The sequence below is a fragment of the Oncorhynchus tshawytscha genome, linkage group LG10 (genome assembly GCF_018296145.1).
Source record: "Oncorhynchus tshawytscha isolate Ot180627B linkage group LG10, Otsh_v2.0, whole genome shotgun sequence".
Classification (NCBI taxonomy): Eukaryota; Metazoa; Chordata; class Actinopteri; order Salmoniformes; family Salmonidae; genus Oncorhynchus; species Oncorhynchus tshawytscha.
The window spans coordinates 67,472,256-67,492,360 of record NC_056438.1 but is presented as its reverse complement, the minus strand read 5'-3'; the positions used below and the strand labels follow the sequence as shown (position 1 = coordinate 67,492,360).

Below are 20,105 nucleotides of genomic sequence, written 5' to 3'. Positions count from 1 at the left end.
CGAGATACTGTTGTGTTGTGCTGTTATTTGCCTGTTTGTGGCCTGCATGTTTCTTAACATTCTCATTCGACCTCATCAACTAGCTGTTTTCACCCACAGGACTACCACTGATTCAAATCAAAATTTATTTATAAAGCCCTTCTTACATCAGCTGATATCTCAAAGTGCTGTACAGAAACCCAGCCTAAAACCCCAAACAGCAAGCAATGCAGGTGTAGAAGCACGGTGGCTAGGAAAAACTCCTTAGAAAGGTCAGAACCTAGGAAGAAACCTAGAGAGGAACCAGGCTATGAGGGGTGACCAGTCCTCTTCTGGCTGTGCCGGGTGGAGATTATAACAGAACATGGCCAAGATGTTCAAATGTTCATAGGTGACCAGCAGGGTCGAATAATAATAATCACACTGGATGTCGAGGGTGCAACAGGTCAGCACCTCAGGAGTAAATGTCAGTTGGCTTTTCATAGCCGATCATTCAGAGTATCTCTACCACTCCTGCTGTCTCTAGAGAGTTGAAAACAGCAGGTCTGGGACAGGTAGCACATCCGGTGAACAGGTCAGGTTTCCATAGCCGCAGGCAGAACAGTTGAAACTGGAGCAGCAGCACGGCCAGGTGGACTGGGGACAGCAAGGAGTCATCAGGCCAGGTAGTCCTGAGGCATGGGCCTAGAGCTCAGGTCCTCAGAGAGAGAGAAAGAAAGAAAGAGAGAGCATACTTAAATTCACACAGGAGAAATACTTCAGATATAACAGACTGGCCCTAGCCCCCCAACACAAACTATTGCAGCATAAATACTGGAGGCTGAGACAGGAGTGTTCGGGAGACACTGGCCCCATCCGACGATACCCCCAGACCGGGCCAAACAGGCAAGATATAACCCCACCCACTTTGCCAAAGCCCAGCCCCCACACCACTAGAGAGATATCTTCAACCACCAACTTACCATCCTGAGACCATGCTGAGTATAACCCACAAAGATCTCCGCCACGGCACAGCTCAAGGGGCGCCAACCCAGACAGGAAGATCACGTCAATGACTCAACCCACTCAAGTGATGCACCCCTCCCAGGGACGGCATGGAAGAGCACCAGTAAGCCAGTAACTCATCCCCTGTAATAGGGTTAGAGGCAGAGAATCCCAGTGGAGAGGGGAACCGGCCAGGCAGAGACAGCAAGGGGGGTTCGTTGCTCCAAAGCCTTTCCGTTCACCTTCACACTCCTGGGCCAGACTACACTCAATCATATGGCCCACTGAAGAGATGAGTCTTCAATAAAGACTTAAAAGGTCTTTGGGTAGGCAGACCATTTCATAAAAATTTAGCCTTTTTGGAGAAAGCCCTGCCTCCAGCTGTTTGTTTAGAAAATCTAGGGATAGTAAGGAGGCCGGAGTCTTGTGACCGTTGCGTACGTGTAAGTATGTACTAGAGGTCGACCGATTATGATTTTTCAACGCCGATACCGATTATTGGAGGACCAGAAAAGTCGATAGATACCGATTAATCGGCTGATTTATTTAAACTTTGTAATAATGACAATTAAAACAATACTGAATTAACACTTATTTTAATATAAAACATCAATAAAATCAATTTAGCCTCAAATAAATAATGAAACATGTTCAATTTGGTTTAAATAATGCAAAAACAAAATGTTGGAGAAGAAAGTCATATGTGCCATGTAAAAATGTGTGCCATGTAAAATATGTGCTGTGTAAAAAAGCTAACGGTTAAGTTCCTTGCTCAGAACATGAGAACATATGAAAGTTGGTGGTTCCTTTTAACATGAGACTTCAATATTCCAAGGTAAGAGGTTTTAGGTTGTAGTTAATATAGTATTTATAGGACTATTTTTCTCGATACCATTTGTATTTCATATACTTTTGACTATTGGATGTTCTTATAGGCACTATAGTATTGCCAGTGTAACAGTATAGCTTCCATCCCTCTCCTCGGCCCTACCTGGGCTCGAACCAGGAACACAACAACAGCCACACTCGCATCGTTACCCATCGCTCCACAAAAGCCGCGGCCCTTGCAGCACAAGGGGAATAACTACTCCAAATCTAAAAGCGAGTGAAGTTTGAAACAGTATTAGCGCACACCCAGCTAACTAGCTAGCCATTTCACATTGGTTACACCAGCCATTAGGCTGATAGGCTTGAAGTCAAACAGCGCTGTGCTTGCGAAGAGCTGCTGGCAAAACGCACCAAAGTGCTGTTTGAATGAATGATTACGGGCCTGCTGCTGCTCAGTCAGACTGCTCTATCAAATCAGACTTAATTATAACATAATAACACAGAGAAATACAAGCCTTTCGTCATTAATATGATCGAATCCGGAAACTATCATTTCGAAAACAAAACGTTTATTATTTCAGTGAAATACGGAACCGTTCGGTATTTTATCTAATGGGTGGCATCCCTAAGTCTAAATATTCTTGTTACATTGCACAACCTTCAATGTATGTCATAATTTGGTAAAATTCTGGCAAATTAGTTTGCAATGAGCCAGGCAGCCCAAACTGTTGCATATTCCCTGACTCTGCGTGCAATGAACGCAAGAGAAATTAGACAATTTCACCTGGTTAATATTGCCTGCTAAACTGGATTAGTAGTTATAACTAGTGATTATGATTGATTGTTTTTTTAATAATATAAGTTTAATGCTAGCTAGCAATTTACCTTGGCTTCTACTGCATTCGCGTAACAGGCAGGCTACTCTTGGAGTGCAATGGTTGGATAGATTGCAACCCCTGAGCTGACAAGGTGAAAATCTGTCGTTCTGCCCCTGAACAAGGCAGTTAACCCACAGTTCCTAGGCCGTCATTGAAAATAAGAATGTGTTCTTAACTGACTTGCCTAGTTAAATAAAAGGTATACCATTTTAAAATATTTTTTTTAAAGAATAATCGGATATTGGCTCCCAAAAATACAGATTTCCGATTGTTATGAAAACATGAAATCGGCCCTAATTAATCGGCCATTCCGATTAATCGGTTGACCTCTAGTATGTACAGTAGGACCAAATCGGAAAGATGGGTAGGAGCAAGCCCATGTAATGCTTTGTAGGTTAGCAGTAAAACCTTGAAATCAGCCCTTGCCTTAACAGGAAGCCAGTGTAGAGAGGCTAGCACTGGAGTAATATGATCAAATGTTTTGGATCTAGTCAAGATTCTAGCAGCTGTGTTTAGCACTAACTGAAGTTTATTTAGTGCTTATTTAGTAGCTGGAAAGTAGAGCATTGCACTAGTCTAACCTAGAAGTGACAAAAGCATAGATTACTTTTTTTGCATCATTTTTGGACAGAAAGTTTCTGATTTTTGCAGTGTTACATAGATGGAAAAAAGCTGTCCTTGAAACAGTCTTGATATGTTTGTCAAATGAGAGATCAGGGTCCATAGTAACACCGAGGTCCTTCACAGTTTTATTTGAGATAACTGTACAACCATCAAGATTAATTGTCAGATTCAACAGAAGATCTCTTTGTTTCTGGGGACCTAGAACAAGCATCTCTGTTTTGTCTGAGTTTAAAAGTAGAACATTTGCAGCCATCCACTTCCTTATGTCTGAAACACAGGCTTCCAGCGAGGGCAATTTTGGGGCTTCACCATGTTTAATCGAAATGTACAGCTGTGTGTCATCCCCATAGCAGTGAAAGTTAACATTATGTTTCCGAATGACATCACCAAGAGGTAAAATATATAGTGGAAACAATAGTGGTCCTAAAACGGAACCTTGAGGAACACCGAAATGTACAGTTGATTTGTCAGAGGACAAGGTGATATCTTTCCGACAGATAAGATCTAAACCAGGCCAGAACTTGTCTGTGTAGACCAATTTGGGTTTCCAATCTCTCCAAAAGAATGTGGTGATCGATGGTATCAAAAGCAGCACTAAAGTCTAGGAGCACCAGGACAGATGCAGAGCCTCGGTCTGACGCCATTAGAAGGTAATTTACCACCTTCACAAGTGCAGTCTCAGTGCTATGATGGGGTCTAAAACCAGACTGAAGCATTTCATATACATTGCTTGTTTTCAGGAAGGCAGTGAGTTGCCGCGCAACAGCTTTTTCTCAAATGTTTGAGAGGAATGGGAGATTCGATATAGGCCGATAGTTCTTCATATTTTCTGGGTCAAGGTTTGGCTTTTTTAAGAGAGGCTTTATTATCGAATCCCCGAGCTGACAAGGTACAAATTTGTCGTTCTGCCCCTGAACAAGGCAGTTAACCCACTGTTCCTAGGCCGTCATTGAAAATAAGAATTTGTTCTTAACTGACTTGCCTAGTAAAATAAAGGTAAAATTAAATCTAAATTAAAAATTACTGCCGCTTTTAGTGAGTTTGTTACACATCCGGTGGATAGAGAGACGTTTATTATGTTCAACATAGGAGGGCCAAACACAGGAAGCAACTCTTTCAGTAGTTTAGTTGGAATAGGGTCCCGTATGCAGCTTGAAGGTTTAGAGGCCATGATTACTTTCATCATTGTGTCAAGAGATATAGTACTAAAACACTTGAGTGTCTCCCTTGATCCTAGGTCCTGGCAGAGGACAGAGGATGTTTTTGGTTTGTGGCACCATTCTCAGTAAACCCTAGACACTGTTGTGCGTGAAAAGTCCAGGAGGCCGGCTTTTTCTGAGATGCTAGGACCAGCGCGCCTGACCTGATGATCATACCATGCTCAAAGTTGCTAATGTTGCTAATGTTTAATCGAACAGTAACTGAATGCCTTCATGCTTGTCTGCCTTCTTTATATAGCAAGCCACGACCACGTGACTAACTGTCTGTAGGAGCTAACCATTTTTGTGAATGGGGTGGTGTACCTAATAAACTAGCCACTGAGTGTATAACGGTGCATGACCATGTACATGCTGTAGTATAATGTAAATATAATGTACCTTTCGCCAGCTCCACAATGCACTTCCCACTCAGCTCTGTGGTGTCTTCATTGGCAAATACATCTCTGAATTGAGAGAAACGGGGTAATGCCTTTATCAAAGTCACTACAGTGAAATAATAAGAACTAGTAAAGCCTATGAAAATGTATAATTCAGAAAATCATGAAGAAAACAGCATCAGTCTTTCAAACTCATATTGAAGAGCAATACTATCAAATGGTTTATCATCTACCTTAGGATCAATACCTGGTGGAGAATCCTTCTCAACGATGATGAGTTGAGACACCAACTCTTGTCTGAACTACTCAAGGTCATAGACTGACAGAGGCCACTCCCCTTCTCCTCAGCTCAATGGCTGTGTCTGCAGCTAGCCTGTCACACTGAAGAGGATAGGATACGAATATCAGAGTCAAGATAAAAAGCATGGAGGGTTTGGTAAACTTGTTTAAAGTTGACCAAGGGGTGAAGATTGCGGCATGAGAGGGTGTAACACTTCTAGCTGAGGAACAATTTTAGGATTTTCTCACAAAGTTTATAGTTTTAGGCTGCAGTTGAATTTTTTATTTTTTTTTCACAAACAAATGATATCTAACCATACAATGTAGCTATTTTGAATAATGTTGTAATTAATCAAACCATTGAAATATATTTTTTGACGATTTCCAACGAACAAGCTAACGTTAGCTATCGAAAAGTTTCAGTGTGTGTAGTTAAATTAGCTTGCTAACGTCTTCATAGCTAGTAGCATGGAATCAGGACATGACCAAACTGTTGCTGAGATAATGGATGTTGAAACTTCCAAGGAGAAAAGAGACATTGTTGAAACTCACTCATATGTTTGCAGTGTAAAAAAGGGGGTAAATGTGATTCATACCTGAATACCCCAACCAAAGAGCAACTTCCAAAGAAGCTGAGAAGTGAACCATCACTGAGCCAGCTACAGGACAACATCGTCCGTATCCTCACGGTTAAAATCTAAGAGAACGCAGATGAAATCATGGATTTGGTGAAAAAGAACACTGTCAGTATCGTTTTTCCTAGCCACCGTGCTTCTACACCTGCATTGCTTGCTGTTTGGGGTTTTAGGCTGGGTTTCTGTACAGCACTTTGAGATATCAGCTGATGTACGAAGGGCTATATAAATTTGATTTGAACATGAAGAAAGCGATTGATTTCAATGCTGATGAAGTAAAAACTGAAGCAGCAGAACGCAATATTAAAAATTCAGGTTGCAAAGCAGGAGAAAAAAACTCACTGAAATGGAGTCAAATGTAAACAAGAAGGACCGGTATGGTCGGAGGTGGAATCTTCGAATTTATACAATAGCAGAAAAATCTGACGACAACATCAAAGCAAGAGTGAAGGACATTTGCAGGGCAATAGTCGCGGAGGAGGAGCGAAATGTTGTTGCTGGTTCTCTGGATGTAGTGCACTGCCTGGGAAGGCTGAGAGATAGGGAAAACAACCAGCCACCACAACCAGTGATCATGAGATTCATCTCCAGGAAAGCGAGGGATATGACATGGAAAAGTGCAAAGAAAAATGACTATTTAAAGAACAACCTGAGGATCTGAGCATTTGACAAAGAAGCTCGGAATCATCTGTGGGATGATTGACAGAGGAAGGAAGGGAAAAGTGCATACTTTGCGGGAGCCATGGCTTTTGCTAATCAAAGGGAAATTCACGCTGATGCCTAGCTTGTTGACTGCTGGATTTATCAAGTGAATGGTGCAGCACTGAGTTTTATTTGCATCTGATAAAACTTTATATTTCTTGAGGAAAGAGCATTGTTTGTGTGAGCAAAACTTTTTTTTATATATATATATTTTTATGGCAGGGAAATTCGCACTGACAATGTTATCTTGATGGCTATTCGTTTTACCAATCTATGGTACAATGTTATTTGCAATTGTATAAAACAATATCTATATATATATCATTTAGGTCAACCACTTGCGTGGTGCATAGGACTCTTTTTATTTGCAACTAGTAAGACCTTTTCTTTTTGTGAGAACCCGATTCATGTGAAAACAAGTGTAATGTTCTTCATATAGTCACTGATAGTAAATATCCATTTCTGTTTTTTCTATTAATGCCAGGGAAATCCGTCATATTTTGAAAAGGAAATATTTTTTTGTATTGTAAGGGTAATAGTGCTGACTTTTATTGCATTCAAGAAACTCATGCCTTTTCCACAGATACTGCGTTTTGGAAGTGTCAATGGGGGGAATGATATTTGGTTTTCATTTGCTACTAATCGGTCAGCAGGTGTCACTATTTTAAAAGGCAACTTTAAGGGTCATATATTGAGTCATGAAGCAGATAATACAGGGAGATGGATTATACTATTGGTAGATGTCAACCACATTCAATTCATTGTTGTAATACGTATTCTTCCAATAACAAGTCAAGTAACTGTATTTTATTTAGAGACATTGAACGAACTACAAAAATCTCTGAAACTGGAAACACTTATCTCCCTCACTAGCTTTAAGCACCAACTGTCAGAGCAGCTCACAGATTACTGCACCTGTACATAGCCCACCTATAATTTAGCCCAAACAACTACCTCTTTCCCAACTGTATTTAATTTTTATTTATTTATTTATTTTGCTCCTTTGCACCCCATTATTTTTATTTCTACTTTGCACATTCTTCCATTGCAAAACTACCATTCCAGTGTTTTACTTGCTATATTGTATTTACTTTGCCACCATGGCCTTTTTTTGCCTTTACCTCCCTTCTCACCTCATTTGCTCACATTGTATATAGACTTGTTTATACTGTATTATTGACTGTATGTTTGTTTTACTCCATGTGTAACTCTGTGTCGTTGTATCTGTCGAACTGCTTTGCTTTATCTTGGCCAGGTCGCAATTGTAAATGAGAACTTGTTCTCAACTTGCCTACCTGGTTAAATAAAGGTAAAATAAAAAATAAATAAAAAATTGAGAGGAAAATAAGTAAAATTGTCTAAATTGGCCTAGGTAATACTGGGTGGAGATTTTAATACAGTAATACATGATAATCTAGATAGATGGCCTCCTAAGGATAGCAATTCTGTTTGTGAGATAAGGAATATATGTCTAAGGTTAGGTGTTCTAGATATTTGGAGACAAAAGAGCCAAGATATTATGTTTACATGGGGTACCAAAGATTTATCTATGCAATCCTGTATTGATTTCTGGCTGATATCTGAAGAAATGGCTGACAAGGTTGATATAGTCTCGATTGAACCATCGATTTTTAACAGACCACAAAGGGATCTCAATAAAGATAAATATGCATGTTTTGTCAACAAAAAAAGTTAGTAAATGCTACTGTAAAATGAACTAGACTTAACTAGATAATTAAGTATTTAAGAAGGAAGTAGCAGGAATTATTGATAAATACTGGAATTGTGCCTGTGTTATGAATACGTTTGGAAGTTACTGGGAGCTAGTGAAATTTGATATAAGGCTTTTGGCTATTTCAATGGGGAAAGAAATTGCTCATGCCAAGAGAGTGAGAATGTGACATCATAAAGGGAATAATGGATCATACTAAAAAAACTGAACTAACTAATCAGGAATTACTGGAGCTATCATTGCAAATACACTTAGACTGTATCTATGAGCAAAAGGCTGGGGGAGCATTTGTAAGATCAAGATGAAAATGGATGGAAGTGGAGAGAAAAATACAAAATATTTCTTTAATTTAGAAAAAAGGGCAGGTGAAAATATGTAAATGAATGATTAAAAATACTCCCAATGAAAATCCAAAAGTGTCACAGTCGTCTGAATAATTATTGGACCAAGCTGCAGCGCGATATGGTTTCCACATATTATTTATTAAAAACGAACAAAACAACAAAGACAGAACGAAACAAACAACGAACCGTAACTAAGAGGTGTAACATACACTAACTCAAAACAATATCCTATAAAACATAGGTGGAAAAAAATTATACTTAAATATGATCCCTAATTAGAGACAACGATAGCCAGCTGTCTCTAATTGGGAATCATAACAAACACCAACATAGAAAAACTAAACTAGAAACCCACATAGAAAATAATAACTAGAAAACCCCCCTGACCTACTATACCATAGAAAAACAAAGGCTCTCTATGTTCAGGGCATGACAAAAATAAATCTCTCAGCATGTTGTCCAGTTTTATCAGAATCTATATACACCAGTCCAGTCAACTTCCAATATGGATCTTTTCTTAGACAATGTAGCAAACATTGCTAAGAAGATAGATTATGATTTCAGGGATTTTTGTGATGATGAGTTATCTGAAATTGAGACAAGACTGTATTAAAAGCCTTAAGGACAATAGGTCCCCTGGAAATGATGGTTTAATAAGCAAGTTTTATAAAGCATTCAATGTTAAATTGATTCCTTTCATTCTTGCTATGTTCCAAGAATCAATAGAAAAAGGGGAGTTACCGGCTTCCTTAAAGCAATGTGTAATTACTTTGATTCCCAAACCTAATAAGGATAGTCTTTATATTGACAACTGGAGACCCATTAGCCTGTTGAATAATGATGGGAAATTATTTGCTCTTGTATTTGCTAAGAGGTTGAAACAAGGCTTGCATCATATAATAGATTTTTTAATTTTTAATTTACCTTTATTTCAGAAAGGTAAATATGATGAAGAACAATCTGGTTTAATGCATTGTCGACACGTGAGTAATAACATCAGGTTGATCTTAGATATGATTGACTATAATGACCTCATCCTTGATGATAGTTTTCTTATGTTTGTATTTTATAAAGCTTTTGACACTGTAGAACATGAGTTTATGTTCAAAGCAATATGCTTTTGGGGGATTTGGTGATTTTTTTTTAAAGCAGTCCAAACTTTATATAGTGGTTGTTCTAGCTCTGTAAAATTAGCTCATGGGACATCCCGAAGATTTGATATTGGCCGTGGCATTAGGCAGGGCTGCCCAATTAGTCTATTTTTATTTTCATTGGTTACTCAAATTATGGCTCTTCATATCAAGAAAGGGAATTGTCAAGATGTTTTAGCACTTGGCAATGAATTTAAACTATGTCAAATGGCTGATACCACCATATTTTTGAGAGACAGAAATTAGATTTCTAAAGCAGTTTCCTATATTGAAGATTTTTCCTTAGTTTCGAGTTTGAAAATTAATATCAATAAGTCAGTCTTATTTCCACTCAAGGACTGTGTTTTACAGGAAGTATATGGTATCCCAATTAAAGATAAGGTTAATTATCTTGGAATTGTTATATGCGAGAATGAAAAACAAAGGTGTGAATTAAACTTTAACCCCATTATTGAGAAAACAAAGAAGAAATCGAACCTCTGGTTGCTGAGAGGTTTTTCTTTATACGGTCAGGTTTTATTGTCCAAAGCTGAAGGGTTATCCAAATTGGTTTATGTCTTGTTATCACTTGAATTATCCCCAAAAATTGTAAAGTACATAGATAAGATTTTTTATAATTTTATTTGGAGGAACAAGCCTCACTATCCACGGAAAGATATTATCACTAATACCCAACAACAAGGAGGTCTTGAGGTTTTAGATTTCAATACTCTAAATAATAGTTTGAAAATAAATTGGATTCTGAAGTATATCAAGAAACAGAACAGTATTTGGAATGTCTTCCCTAAGTATTTATTTGACTCTGTTTGTCACAGCCTACTAGGAGTGGTGGGTTGGAATCAGGCACAGAGAGCAGGGTTCGGTAAATCCTAATTTATTCTCCGGCAAAAAACGGTCACGCCAACATACAGGGCACATAAAACAGACCAGCCCAAACACAGGGCCAAACAGTCCAGAGAATACAAACATGAAACCACAACCAACAGAGTAACAAAAAACAATCCCGCACACAACAAGGGCAGGTCAAACTACTACATATAGGGAAGCTAATTAAACCAAAATACACACAGGTGAAACTAATAAGACAAAACCAACAGACAAACGAAAAAGGGATCGGTAGCGGCTAGTAGGACGGTGACGACGACCGCCGAGCACCGTCCGAACAGGCAGGGGAGGCAACTTCGGCGGAAGTCGTGACAGTACCCCCCCCCCGACGTGCGGCTCCCGCAGCGTGCCGCCACCGGCCTCGAGGACGACCCGGAGGACGAGGCGCCGGGTGGAGGCGGTGGAAATCTCTCAGGAGAGAAGGGTCCAAAATGTCCCCCACCGGAACCCAGCATCTCTCCTCCGGACCGTACCCCTCCCAGTCCACGAGGTACTGTAGGCCGCCCACCCGGCGTCTCGAATCCAGAATGCCACGAACCGTGTACGCCGGGGACCCCTCGATGTCCAGAGGGTAGTGGAGGGACCTCAGGCACCTCACCTTCTTGCAGGGGACCAGCCACCACCAGCCTGAGGAGAGACACATGAAACAAGGGGTTAATACGGTAATACCTAGGAAGTTGTAACCTGTAACACACCTCGTTTATTCTCCTCATGATTTTGAACGGCCCCACACACTGCGGCCCCAGCTTCCGACAGGGCAGGCGGAGGGGCAGGTCCCTGTCCCCCGGTGCAAACACGGGGGCCTCACTGCGGTGCTGGTCAGCGCTCCTCTTCTGCCGTTCTCCTGCTAAACTTAGTGAGTCCTGGACGGCTTTCCAGGTGTCCTTGGAGCGCTGTACCCATTCCTCAACCGCAGGAGTCTCGGTCTGGCTCTGATGCCATGGGGCCAGGACCGGCTGGTAACCTAACACACACTCAAAAGGGGACAAGTTAGTTGAGGAGTGGCGTAGGGAGTTCTGAGCGAGCTCAGCCCAAGGAACATACCTTGCCCACTCAACAGGCCGGTCCCGGCAATAGGACCGCAGAAACCTGCCCACATCCTGGTTTACGCGCTCCATCTGCATTACTCTCGGGGTGAAAACCTGAGGTTAAGCTGACCGAGACCCCCAGTCTCTCCATAAACGCCCTCCACACTCTGGACGTGAATTGGGTACCCCGATCAGAAACGATGTCCTCAGGCACCCCATAGTGCCGGAAGACATGGGTAAACAAGGCCTCCGCAGTCTGCAGGGCCGCAGGGAGACCGGGCAACGGGATGAGACCAGGACTTAGAAAACCGGTCCACAACGTCCAGGATTGTAGTACTTCCCTGGGACGGGGGAAGGTCGGTAAGAAAGTCCACCGATAAGTGTGTCCACGGCCGTTGTGGAACGGGGAGGGGATGTAACTTCCCTCTAGGCAAGTGCAGAGGAGCCTTGCTCTGAGCGCACACTGAGCAGGAGGAGACATACAATCTCATGTCCTTAGCCAGTGTGGCCCACCAGTATCTCCCTCTAAGACTCCGCACTGTCCTCTCGATGCCAGGATGACCCGAGGAGGGGAGAGTATGAGCCCACCGGATCAGCTTATCCCGGACCCCCTCGACACGTACTGAGCCCCCGCTGGACAGTTAGGGGGGGGGTCGGCTCTAACCGTGAGGCCCTCTCTATCTCCGCGTCCACCTCCCATACCACGAGACATGAAGGTGAAATGATGGGAGTTGGCTCAACGGACCGCTCCTCGGTATCATAGAGGCGGGACAGCGCGTCGGCTTTGGTGTTTTGGGAGCCTGGCCGGTATGAGATGGTAAACCGAAACCTGGTGAAAAACATGGCCCATCTAGCTTGACGTGGATTTAGTCTCCTCGCTGCCCGGATATACTCGAGATTACGATGGTCAGTCCAGATAAGAAAAGGGTGTTTCACCCCCTCAAGCCAATGTCTCCACACCTTCAGAGCCTTGACTACAGCTAACAACTCCCAGTCCCCCACGTCATAGTTTCGCTCCGCCGGACCGAGTTTCTCGGAAAGAAGGCACAAGGGCGGAGCTTGGGTGGCACGCCCGAGCACTGGGACAGCACGGCCCCGACCCCCGCCTCGGACGCGTCCACCTCCACTATGAACGCTAAAGAGGGGTCCGGATGCGCCAACACGGGCGCATTGGTGAACAGCTCCTTCAAACGACTGAAAGCTCTGCCCGCCTCTGCTGACCAATGCAAGCGCACCGGTCCTCCCTTCAGCAGTGAGGTGATGGGAGCAGCCACCTGACCAAAACCCAGGATAAACCTCCGGTAGTAATTGGCAAACCCTAAAAACCGCTGCACTTCTTTCACCGTGGTCGGAGTCGGCCAATTACGCGCGGCTGTAACACGGTCATCCTCCATCACCACCCCGGAGGTGGAAATACGATAACCCAGGAAGGAAACGGCCTGTTTGAGAAACTCACATTTCTCCGCTTTGCAATACAGGTCATGCTCCAGCAGTCGCCCAAGTACCTTACGCACCAGAGACACATGCACCGCATGTGTGGCAGAATAGATCAAGATGTCATCGATGTACACTACCACTCCCTGCCCGAGCAGGTCTCGGAGAATCTCATCTACGAAGGATTGGAAGATGGCTGGAGCATTCTTCAACCCATATGGCATGACGCGGTACTCATAATGACTAGATGTAGTACTAAATGCAGTTTTCCACTCATCTCCTCCCCTGATACGTACCAGATTATACACACTCCTCAGGTCCAGTTTTGTGAAGAAGCTCGTCCCGTGAAATGATTCCACCGCCATAGCGATGAGAGGTAGTGGGTAACTAAACCCCACTGTGATGGAATTTAGACCTCTATAATCAATGCACGGACGCAGACCTCCATCCTTCTTCTTCACAAAAAAGAAGCTTGAGGAGACGGGTGATGCGGAGGGCCGAATGTACCCCTGTCCCAGCGATTCAGCAACATATGTTTCCATCACTACTGTCTCCTCCTGGGACAATTGATACACGTGACTCCTAGGAAGTGCAGCGTTCTCCAGAAGATTTATCGCACAGTCCTCTCGACGATGGGGTGGTAATTGGGTCGCCCTCTTTTTACTGAAGGCGATAGCCAAATCGGCATATTCAGAGGGAATGCGCACGGTGGAAACCTGGTCTGGACTCTCCACCGTAGTCGCACCAACGGCAACTCCTATACACCTGCCTGAACACTCCTCTGACCACCCCTTAAGAGCCTGCGCACCCTGTCGCCAGGAAATCACTGGATTGTGTTGAGCTACCCAGGGAATTCCCAACACCACTGGAAACGCAGGTGAATCTATAAGGAACAGACTAATCTGCTCCTTGTGACCCCCCTGCGTTACCATGTCCAGCGGCACCGTAGCCTCCCTAACTACTCCTGACCCTAATGGTCGGCTATCTAAGGAGTGCACAGGGACAGGTAGGTCTAACGACACCAGGGGAATCCCTAGCCTTAATGCGAGCCCACGATCTATGAAATTCCCAGCTGCGCCTGAATCGACTAGCGCCTTATGCTGTAGAGAGGGAAGAAACCCAGGGAAATAAGTTAACACATACATATGACCGACAGGAAGCTCTGGGTGAGTCTGGTGCTTACTCACCTGAGGTGATCGAGTAGTGCTCCGCCTGCCCTCCCGACTCCCAGACGAGTTCCTCCAGCACCGGTCGGACGTGTGCCCTCGCCGACCACAACTGGTGCAGGAGGACACTCCTCCTCTGGTCCCCCTCGAAGCCGCCCCTCCTAACTCCATAGGGATAGGGGCAGGAGTGCTGGGAAGTGGAAACGACGGGACCTGATCCGAACGCCCGCGGGCAGCCAGCCGGTTGTCGAGACAGATAGCCATGTCAATGAGTTCATCCAGTGTGAGGGTGGTGTCCCGACATGCTAGCTCCCTGCGGACGTCCTCCCTGAGACCCTGGCACCCAGCCGCCGTTCCATCATACTCCCGTAGGAGCGTCAGCCGAAGAGCCCCGGAGCCAGATGCGGTAGCAGGAACAGGAGGTGCTGGAGATGAGGTGGGAAGGCCACTCCTCTCCCATCGATCCATCCTCTAAATCATTTGGTCCATGGCCGAACCAATCCTATGGAGAACGCTGGTATGATGGAGGACCCTTTCCTCCATCGATGGGAGAGGAGATGCGGCTGCTCCTGCTGATTCCATGTAGAGGTGCGGGATTCTGTCACAGCCTACTATGAGTGGTGGGTTGGAATCAGGCGCATAGAGCAGGGTTCGGTAAATCGAAATTTATTCTCCGGCAAAAAACGGTCACGCAAACAGACCAGCCCAAACACAGGACCAAACAGTCCGGAGAATACAAACATGAAACCAAAACCAACAGAGTAACAAAAAACAATCCCGCACAAAACAAGGGCGGGTCAAACTACTACATATAGGGAAGCTAATTAAATCAAAATACACACAGTTGAAACTAATAAGACAAAACCAACAGACAAACGAAAAAGGGATCGGTAGCGGCTAGTAGGACGGTGACGACGACCGCCGAGCACCGCCCGAACAGGCAGGGGTGCCAACTTCGGCGGAAGTCGTGACACTGTTGGTTTAAAATTTTTGCTTCGAGGTCATTTTATTTAATGTTGATAAAATCCCAGTAAAATTTTCCAAATTCCATAAGCAGGCAATTTTAGGTTGGATGTTAGCGTATAAATACAATTGTTCCCCTCACAGATACTTTATATGGAACAACAAAGATACACGATTTAAAAATAAGTCTCTTTTTTTTCGTAACTGGTTTGAGAATACAATTATTTTGGTTGGTCAGTTACTGAATGAGGATGGATATCTACTCTCATATGAGGAATTTCTTGATAAGTTTAAAATTCCAATAACCCCAAAAGAATATGCAATTGTTTTTGATGCGATTCCAAGGGGGGTTGTATCTCTAGATTTACATGAAAATATATGAATTGGCAATATTAACATCAACTATTAAATGTAGTAATAAACAGATTAGGAATATTGTTTGTGACACTACAATTCCCTCCGCAAGATTATTTTGGTCAAATATCTATGGTTATATACAATGGGGGAATGCATGGAAAATTGCTAGCAAATATTGTATCAGTAACAAGGTAAAGGAGGTTTAATTTAAAATGTTACATAGAATTTATGTTTTGGAAAGATTCAAGCTGAATATTGACTATAAATGTGATTTCTTTGGAATGGTGAAGAAGACTTAATTTTGCATTTGTTTTTTGCCTGTATTTATAGTAGAATTTCTTGGATTGACATACAGAATTTTGTTACAAAAAAAAAAAGGATGGTTGTACTATTGAATGGTTTTGATATGATTTATTTCAGAAATTCTGACATAGATAAAGATGTAGTATATTTAATTAATCTGCTAATAATACTAGGTAAATTTCATATTCACAAATGCAAACGGTCTAATTCAAAAGCAAACTTTTTCCACTTTATATTAAAAAAAAGTGTACTCTGGGCCTGAAATGCCCCATAATTCAATTCGCGATGATTGTACATCTCCTAAGAAAAGTCTGCCAAAACTTAAAACCTCAATGTCAATATGGAGTCGACATACAAGTCTAAGTAAAAACGAAAGTAAATAAGTTAGAAATTGTGCTACTAATGCACAAATACGTCTCGTAAAAGTAATGTTTTTGTTTGGTTAGCGTTTGGAAATTGTAGAAATAAAAATGTTTCCTTCATCAGAATTAGTTAGGCAGGATAACGTTAACTAGCTAATTAATTTGCTAGATATCATACGTATATTAATCATTATATAGTTAATATAAGTCGACATGCAATCATAATTGACTAGTGCATATAAAGCACCCATAAGCTACCAGTGGCTGAAAACACAATCGTCGCGGGACGAAAGAGTGACGAATTTCCGGGCAAGGGCGGTCCATTTCAAGTTAATTCTTTCCTCCCTCGCCCATGTTTTAAGTTAAACAACAAATCAATACAAATAGTACATGGGGAACACAAGTGTATATAGAAAGAATATAGAAAGGACATTTGGGCTCCGTTCTTGTGTATTTTATTCCTCTTGTGTTACTATTTTACGCCTCACTGCGGTCTTTGTTCGGTTAATTCGGCATGAAGCATTCAAAACAGGACGTTTACGCGGTTGTCTTGCTCTTTACTGTAATCAGAAGGCTAATTTCAATTCTATGCATGCAAGACTCCCTTGGCTAAAAGTAGAGTGACTGACTCCATCACTTTTTGTTTATAGAAGAAGCATCAATTAAATTCCAAATCGTTTGCATAGTCAATGTACACAGACACACTGACACACTTTAATTGCATGTAGTTCTGTCCTTAAAAAAAGTTGTTCTTGTCTATTCATGTTCTGTATTATGTCAAGAAGACCCCAGGAAGAGTAGTAAAAAACATTTAGTCACTGTCACTAGCCGGCTACCATCCGGTTACTACCATGCACCTTAGAGGCTACTGCCTTATGTTCATAGTCATGGAACACTGGTCACTTTAACAATGTTTACATACTGTTTTACCCAATTTATGTGTATATACTGTGTTCTAGTCAAGGCCTAACCTATTTATCTATTGCTGTACATAGGCTATTCTTCAGATATATATATATATATATATATATATATATATATATATACACACTGCTCAAAAAAATAAAGGGAACACTAAAATGGGTTGAGTGGGTTGAGTCACTGATGTGATCATCCTGTCTGGGTTGGCGCCAGACAAAGATCTCCGCCACGGGTTGTGCCGTGGCGGAGATCTTTGTGGGCTATACTCAGCCTTGTCTCAGGATGGTAAGTTGGTGGTTGAAAATATCCCTCTAGGGGTGTGGGGGCTGTGCTTTGGCAAAGTGGGTGGGGTTATATCCTTCCTGTTTGGCCCTCTCCGGGGGTGTCCTCGGGTGGGGCCACAGTGTCTCCTGACCCCTCCTGTCTCAGCCTCCAGTATTTATGCTGCAGTAGTTTATGTGTCGGGGGGCTAGGGGCAGTTTGTTATATCTGGAGTACTTTTCCTGTCCTAATCGGTGTCCTGTGTGAATTTAAGTGTGCTCTCTCTAATTCTCTCTTTCTCTCTTTCTTTCTCTCTCTCAGAGGACCTGAGCCCTAGGACCATGCCTCAGGACTACCTGACATGATGACTCCTTGCTGTCCCCAGTCCACCTGGCCGTGCCGCTGCTCCAGTTTCAACTGTTCTGCCTTATTATTATTGGACCATGCTGGTCATTTATGAACATTTGAACATCTTGGCCATGTTCTGTTATAATCTCCACCCGGCACAGCCAGAAGAGGACTGACCACCCCACATAGCCTGGTTCCTCTCTAGGTTTCTTCCTAGGTTTTGGCCTTTCTAGGGAGTTTTTCCTAGCCACCGTGCTTCTACACCTGCATTGCTTGCTGTTTGGGGTTTTAGGCTGGGTTTCTGTATAGCACTTTGAGATATCAGCTGATGTACGAAGGGCTATATAAATCAAAATTCTTTACATAGTTGAATGTGCTGACAACAAAATCACACAAAAATTATCAATGGAAATCAAATTGTTCAACCCATGGAGGTCTGGATTTGGAGTCACACTCAAAATTAAAGTGGAAAACCACACTACAGGCTGATCCAACTTTGATGTAATGTCCTTAAAACAAGTTAAATGAGGCTCAGTAGTGTGTGTGGCCTCCATGTGCCTGTATGACCTCCCTACAACGCCTGGGCATGCTCCTGATGAGGTGGCGGATGATCTCCTGAGGGATCTCCTCCCAGACCTGGACTAAAGCATCCGCCAACTCGTGGACAGTCTGGTGCAACGTGGCGTTGGTGGATGGAGCGAGACATGATGTCCCAGATGTGCTCAATTGGATTCAGGTCTGGGCAACAGGCGTGCCAGTCCATAGCATCAATGCCTTCCTCTTGCAGGAACTGCTGACACACTCCAGCCACATGAGGTCTCGCATTGTCTTGCATTAGGAGGAACCCAGGGCCAACCACACCAGCATATGGTCTCACAAGGGGTCTGAGGATCTCATCTCGATACCTAATGGCAGTCAGGCTACCTCTGGCGAGCACATGGAGGGCTGTGCGGCCCCCCAAAGAAATGCCACCCCACACCATGACTGACCCACCGCCAAACCGGTCATGCTGGAGGATGTTGCAGGCAGCAGAACGTTCTCCATGGCGTCTCCAGACTGTCACGTCTGTCACATGTGCTCAGTGTGAACCTGCTTTCATCTGTGAAGAGCACAGGGCGCCAGTGGCGAATTTGCCAATCTTGGTGTTCTCTGGCAAATGCCAAACGTCCTGCACGGTGTTGGGCTGTAAGCACAACCCCCACCTGTGGACGTCGGGCCCTCATACCACCCTCATGGAGTCTGTTTCTGACCGTGTGAGCAGACACATGCACATTTGTTGCCTGCTGGAGGTCATTTTGCAGGGCTCTGGCAATGCTCCTCCTTGCACAAAGGCGGAGGTAGCGGTCCTGCTGCTGGGTTGTTGCCCTCCTCCACGTCTCCTGATGTACTGGCCTGTCTCCTGGTAGCGCCTCCATGCTCTGGACACTACGCTGACAGACACAGCAAACCTTCTTGCCACAGCTCGTGTTGATGTGCCATCCTGGATGAGCTGCACTACCTGAGCCACTTGTGTGGGTTGTAGACTCCGTCTCATGCTACCACTAGAGTTCAAAAGTGACCAAAACATCAGCCAGGAAGCATAGGAACTGAGAAGTGGTCTGTGGTCCCCACCTGCAGAACCACTCCTTTATTGGGGGTGTCTTGCTAAATGCCTATAATTTCCACCTGATGTCTATTCCATTTGCACAACAGCATGTGAAATTTATTGTTAATCAGTGTTTCTTCCTAAGTGGACAGTTTGATTTCACAGAAGTGTGATTGACTTGGAGTTACATTGTGTTGTTTAAGTGTTCCCTTTATTTTTTTGAGCAGTGTATATATATATATATATATATATTTATATACATATATACTTAGGTTAAAGTCATTGAAACTCGTTTTTCAACCACTCCACAAAATTATTGTTAACAAACTATATTTTTTGGCAAGTCAGTTAGGACATCTACTTTGTGCATGACAAGTAATTTTTCAAACAATTGTTTACAGACAGACTATTTCACTTATAACTCACTGTATCACAATTCCAGTGGGTCAGACGTTTACATACACTAAGTTGACTGTGCCTTTAAACAGCTTGGAAAATTCCAGAAAATGATGTCATGGCTTTAGAAGCTTTTGATGGGCTAATTGACATAATTTCAGGCAATTGGAGGTGTACCTGTGGATGTATTTCAAGGCATACCTTCAAACTCAGTGCCTCTTTGCTTGACATCATGGGAAAATCAAAAGAAATCAATCAATCCGTGGGAGCAATTTCCAAACGCTTGAAGGTACCATGTTCATCTGTACAAACAATAGTACGCAAGTATAAATACCATGGGACCACGCAGCCGTCATACCGCTC

General features: G+C 43.1%; 1 long non-coding RNA gene across 2 annotated transcripts; it reads right to left on the bottom strand.

Annotated features, from left to right (window-relative positions):
• Positions 1–618: 618 nt before the first annotated feature.
• LOC112261137 lies at positions 619–6,371 on the bottom strand. Of its 2 annotated transcripts, none has more exons than XR_002955110.2 (4): positions 5,766–6,371; positions 5,124–5,271; positions 4,892–4,956; positions 619–677 (listed from the first exon to the last, which is right to left on the bottom strand). It is a non-coding gene; the product is annotated as an uncharacterized LOC112261137 (long non-coding RNA). The 2 variants fall into 2 exon arrangements; XR_006084363.1 differs by lacking the exon at positions 619–677 and having other exon boundaries at positions 4,196–4,956; positions 5,766–5,866; positions 6,147–6,371.
• Positions 6,372–20,105: the final 13,734 nt, after the last annotated feature.